This window comes from Cyprinodon variegatus, unplaced genomic scaffold (genome assembly GCF_000732505.1).
Source record: "Cyprinodon variegatus isolate N-32 unplaced genomic scaffold, C_variegatus-1.0 Scaffold1239, whole genome shotgun sequence".
NCBI lineage: Eukaryota > Metazoa > Chordata > Actinopteri > Cyprinodontiformes > Cyprinodontidae > Cyprinodon > Cyprinodon variegatus.
Window position 1 is genome coordinate 65,610 of NW_015151692.1, and position 6,539 is coordinate 72,148.

The window sequence follows — 6,539 nt, forward strand, 5'->3', positions numbered from 1 at the left end:
TGCCAGGATTTTTGAGCCTTTGGTGAGAGTTCTCTGGCGTACCTTAGGCTACGTTCACACTGCAGGCCTTGATGTTCAATTCCGATTTTTTTTACGTTGCCTTTCATATTTCCAAATATATATACTTGTATGTGATCTCCTGTGTGAACTGCAGTCATGCAACGCAAGTGTCCCGCATGCGCAGTAGTGGACGCAATGACGTCACAGGCCAGGGTGCTCTTTTTTTTCTGGAAGTAAACATGGATGGTAGTGCCGGCGCGCAGTTAGTGGTCTTTTACAACCATAAAAACACAATCTTTTCAATATGGTTAAACATAAATACTGCTCTCCGCATCATTATCTGCCATGGTTGTTGTTTTTCTTGCCGCTTCTCCGTAGCAAGACGCATAATAGTGACCTTTGTCGGGTATTAATGACGTTCAGGTCGGATGAATCCGACCTGGCCGTTCAGACACAGGTCGCATTTGAAAAGATCAGATTCGCATCGGGTTCAGGACCACATACAGTAGCCAAGTAGCCTGGGTCGGATTGGAAAAAAATCGGATTTGTCAGCTATTAAAAGATCAGTGTTTCTGATTTCCTGATTTCTGTCTGGACCTCTGAGCCTGCCTGTCCAATTCAGATCTGTTTGCCTGACCTATCTTCGGACTCCTGCTGGATATTCCAAAAAACAATCCATTGGACTTTGTTTTCCAAGTTTGAAGATGTTTTGCTTCCCATCCAGGAAGCTTTTCCAATTCATAATGTCAGAATTAGCCTAAAGTTCCAAGCTTTGTAGAGTAGCCCAAATAATACCTTGTTTTGGCTTAGAAAACATGCAAATTGAACTAGAAGAACAGAACAAGTCCTCCGCTTAGGAATGGGGAAACGTTTGAAGTATTTGTTAGCCTGCAATACCTGATACTGGTCTATGCCTCTGAAAAAGGGGAGTCTTTAGGCTAAATTGTTGGCTTTGGCTGACCAGGCGAGATGTTTTGGTCCCCTGATTAGCAATAGGGGTTGAGATGATAGTGGAAAGGAATCAACTCTATTGGGGTGTTGTAGGTTTTTGAGAGCTGAAACCTGAGTCCACCCCCTTTGTCTAAGGTTGTTTTTTCTCTCTTAACATAAGTGGCTTCCTTCACATCCCTTTCTTGTCAACTTTGTCAAAAATGTTAACAAAGTGTTAGCAAAAAACAACAAACATTTAGGTAAAAAAGTCATCCGAACCTTGGCAACTTGTTGCCTTGGCAACAATAGTCCAATCAGGAGTTTCTTGATTTTAAGTCTTGCTCAATTTTTTTACAGTTAGAAAAATACATTAAAATTATTAATTCGTTATTGACTTATTTGTAGTTAACCATACTGAAAAAAGAGCTAAAGCACAGCTATATGATGCTTTATATGATATAAAAACAGCCATAAGGTAAGAAAAAAGTTGAGTATGCTGAATTGAGTCTGTTCGGTCTCGTCTCATGAGATGTTGATGAGGTGCAGTTAATGGGTGGTGTGTGGTTGCATATGCTCAAACATTAATCAAAGGTTTAAAGGGTAGTCTAAAATAAACTTCTTACAAATTATGGAAATTATAACACAACATCTAATAACTCCATGCCCAACCGAGTAAATTGGGCTTACAGAATCACATATTCCATGAAAATAACCGCATTAAATTATTCAACATCCTCAACTCAGCAGTTAGGTTAGAAAAAGCAGCTCAGCATTTCCTAGAGAGAACATGTCGGAGGAGTTGCTACATTTTTGGAAACAGCTGCAGAAGGTGTGAAAAAAGTAAAGATGAAATCCATCACAAATAAAGATAATATTTTTTGTGTCTGTTATATGACCCCCAATGTGATAAGTTTAAAGATTTTTTTGTATTTTTCAAAAATTATTTCATTATTAAAATGTACTAAACTCATATTTGTCAAAAGAACAATACTTTATCACCAGGATTTTGAGCACTGGTTGGCAAAAAAAGAGAAAGGTAATGAAACAAATCTTAAATGTTGGAATATATTCAAATGGAAAAAAACATGCAGATAAACTGATGTGTTCATAAAACTAATATTGACACTATACAATAAAAGTAGTAATTAAAATCCATGTCATTTTATTGAATAAAGTTTAACCTGTATATAAACTGATATAATAAAAAGCTAATAATAAAAAGCTAAATATTTGCAACATTTAAAAGGACGCGGCAAATAAATTTACTTTTAGATTTACAGTTTGATACTTTCAAGGTATTATAGAGAGAAATGCAGAGAAAGAAGTTTGAGAGGATGCATTAAAAGATCAAAGAAACTCCCTACCTTCCCCTTTTGTTGGATTTCTGCTCGTCAATGGTTGTGTGGTCATCGATATTGGCCACTTGGTCCTCATCTGTGTTGTCAATTTAGATTTTTTGGTTTTTATTAAAGTTGTCTGGTTTATTGTCTTTGTTTGCTTTGTGATTGCGGTCAATTCTTTTGTTTGTGCCATTGCCATCATATCTGTAAAACCAAAAACCAACCAGCAGAGTGAGAAGAAATGAATACACAATTATTGCCTTTACCCAACAATGTATGGAGACTAATCATGATTACATGTTTCAAAGCATTAAAGTTACTTTTTGATTTAGATTAACACATTTCTTTTGAGTCAAAATGTTATAGATTGTTGTAATTAGGGGAGTCCCTGATATAAATATTTGATATACATCCAATATCAGCCCAAAAATTAACATTGGATTATATTGGCCCACACCTAAAATGTCTGCTATTGTCATACTGATGTTTCTGTAACCAATTGGTTTATATTATGTGGATCAGTTGTTCTCATACTGTTTAAGTAGTGCTAAAGACTGACTGGTGACCTGTCCAAGGTGTGCCCTGCCTCTCGACCATAGACTGCCAGAGATAGGCAACGGCAGAGATAGGCAACGGCTAACCCTAACCCAACCGTGACTCCTGTGAGCAGAAGATGGATGGATGAAAATGATGCTTATGTTTAGAATATGTATGAAATCATTTATAGCTACAATATGTAAAAGCTTAAGTTTTTTTTTAAGAATCACTGAATGGATCTTTCTGTTAATTCACCCGGTCAAAACCACATGGGACATGTCCCCTGCACTTTTTTAAAAGTCTGTTTTGGTCCCACTATTTACTGTCTAAAAGCAGTGTAACTCTGCAGTACACCGACACTCTTCAAGCACTAGGACCAAGAAGAAAACAACAGCTCAAGCTGAAGCCTGCTTCCCTGAGTTTAGAGNGTTTATTTCTATAGCGCCAAATTCACAACACATGTCATCTCAAGGCACTTTACAGTTCAACCAGATCATACAGTCAGATTGATTCAAAGTTTTCTATCTAAGTAAAACCAGTTGATTGCATTGACTCATTGACTAAAATACAATCCCTTACACTAAGCATGCTTGTAGCGACAGTGGAGAGGAAAAACTCCCTTTTAACAGGAAGAATCCTCCAGCAGAACCAGGCTCAGCGTGAGCGGCCATCTGCTGAGGCCGAACGTTTCTTGTGTGATTGGCTGTCACCGCTGTCACTCCTGAGAAGCTCGCTTCACAAACATCTGATGCGGCACTAAAGCAGGTCTGTGATTGAATGGTCACAGTGCTGAGAATGTTGAGGAAACAAATACAGAGGATCTACTTGAAAACAAGCTGAGCTTATATATAAGAGTTATATTAAAAAATACTTGCGTCCCCCTACTTCTGAACTCAAAGTTTCATTCATCCTATGGGCTAACTCTGGATCTCTTCTTCTTTGGTCCAGAAATTATTACCTCAGTTTTGTTTTTATTCAGCTGGAGAAAGTTATGGTGCATCCACATATTGATCTTTTCCAAGTATTGTTGAAGATTCGCAGTCATCCAGGTCATAGTCATTCCGTAAAAATAAAAAAAATATATATATCCACTGGACTTGGTTTCCAAGATTTGAAGACGTTTCGCCACCTCTCCAGGAAGCTTTCTCAATTCAAATGTCTGGATCTGCAGTGAGTTTGTATATATAAGACTCAAACTCACTGCGGATCCAGACATTTGAATTGAGAAAGCTTCCTGGAGAGGTGGCGAAACGCCTTCAAATCTTGGAAACCAAGTCCAGTGGATATATATATATTTTTTTTTTGCGGAATCTTTTCCAAGCATCTGACAAAAATCCCTGATGGGTTCATAGTCATCTGGTGACATTGTGATTTAAAGCTATGTGTTATCTGCGTAGTTACAGTATGGTAACTGATCTTTTTGTTTGCTATAATCTAAGGTGGACTATGTAGATGTTGAATAAGAGTGGCCCCAGAATGGAGCCTTGAGGAATCCCGTATGTGATTTTTCTGTTCTCTGATTTAAAGGTACCTACTTTCAATTAAAGCTGATTACGGTATAAGGAGATCATTCTGGCCTAAAGTTGTTTCCCCACAAAGAATTATTGAACTAATCCTTATAATTGAAGAAGTCATAAACCTGAGTATTATCAGCCAACATTATAATTGACAGGAGCAGAATGAGGAAGTATTGTGTTACTCTAGCTGTGCTTCAGCAAAGAACTCTGCAAACTCATTTCAGGCCTTTTTAGAAAGGAGCCATGGAGGGGTTTGTTAACCTCTCGACCATGGTAAATAAGGCGTGAGCATTGTTAATGTATATAATAAATTGAACTTACACAAGGGTAAGCTTCTAAACAAGAACATGAAGCAATTATGCATTTAGCTGTATATCTGTAAAAGACAAATTTAAGATGTGTTTAATTTGATAATATAGAGCACAGTGCTTCACATGTCCTACACATGTTCCAAAGAGCATTGGAAAAATGAAGCATGGTTGTGATTTGACTATTAGGTTTTGTTTATAGTCACTTCTGTGGGTCTCCAAAAAGTAACTTGCCTGCTTTCTTAAGCTTTTCCAAAGCGCTTTGCCCCATATTTAATCATTCACGCAGTGATGGATTACTAAGCTAGATTTTAGCCACATCGGCCCTAGGGCACAACTGACAGCGTGAGGCTGCACTAATTACAGTAGGTGTCACTAGGTCCTCTTTAACCTCACATTAGATCAGCAAACCTTAAAGCTCTGTAAATATTTTCAGCTGTGGTTTAGTTCTCTTGACCATCTAATTTCCCACCAACCCTAATCCTTTGTCTTTCTTTGAGAACTTACAAACTCATAAAAACTCCTGACAGCAGCTCTTTTGCTTTGCAATGCATTTTATAACAAAGCTGATTTATATCTTTCTTGAGCTACTCTAGAACTAAATTATGCATTTTCAAACAAACGTGCAGCATAGTGCATAAACAATCAGCTCAAGATCATTTGTTAGCTCAGCATATCCTGACTAATCTTAAGAGAGCCTGTGGCAAACTAATACTCAAAACCCAAACTCAAAACTCAAACGTTTTTAAGATTATGCTTTACATCTTCAACAATGTTATAATTGTACCTGTTTGTATTTGTTATTTCAGTGAGATCTTCTCCTACCTGTCAAATGAAGCATCATCATCAGGAGTAAAAGCATTTCAATCCTTCTGCATGAAAGCATATTGCTTCTGTCTGCCTTCTCTTGTTGCCCTGATCATTTATGTCTCTCTCTCTCTCTCTCTCTCTCTCTCTCTCTCAAATGTTTAAAAATGCAAACCTGTTTGCACTATATGTGGTTTACTACCTCACTCTGAATTTATTCTGTTTTATTTGTCATGGCTGTTGCTAAAGGTGAGAATATATATTAAATATAAATATATTGTGGTATATCAATTTTCATACAAGGCATGTGATGGGGGGGGGAAACCCAAAGTGGTAACTGTATGAAAATCTATTTTAGAGAATATGTGAACACTGAAACAATGGCTGACCAAGTATCGGCCAAAGTATGATGTCACATGAAACATCATCGTTTTCTGGTTGGGGGTTTTGAAGTGTTAGTTTCTATTTGCATTTGCACTCATGTGAATATGTGAACACAGTTGATTTAGCTCTGCAGCACTGATATAAACTTTTAAAGCATGGATTTATTTTGTGTTTTGTTGTTTAAAATGTTTGCTTGAATTAGTTTATTTTGCTTTTAATTTATTTAAACAGCCTGTTTGATAGATGGCTGATTTGATAGTAGTTTTTGCAGGAGGTGAGAAAGGTGTTAGTTTCAGAAAGCTGTGTCATTTGTTCTGACGTAGGACAGCTGCAACAAAGGCTGTCTTGTTTTCTTCTCCATTTTGAAGAAACCCTTGAGCATTAACATAACAGAGAGAAGCAAATCAGTGTATTAAACTCTTTGGATAAAATACATTTTATCAAATTGTATCATGAATCTTAAAATGTGTTTTTGGTGCAGAGAGGGTAGATAGAGGCTGATTTATAGTTTTGAGTTGGCCTGAGTCTGATTAAGGTGATTAGCTGAAGCCCCTCACCCGACAAACAGCCCTATAGCTGTAGATTCAGTGGTGGCTTCTAAGCTGTCATCTTAGAAGAGAAGAAGAATTAAATAAATAAAACCATTTTTATCATCATTTTTTTATTTTTGTGGTGCCTTCAATAAATAGCCAAGTGGAAAACAGCAGATATTCACT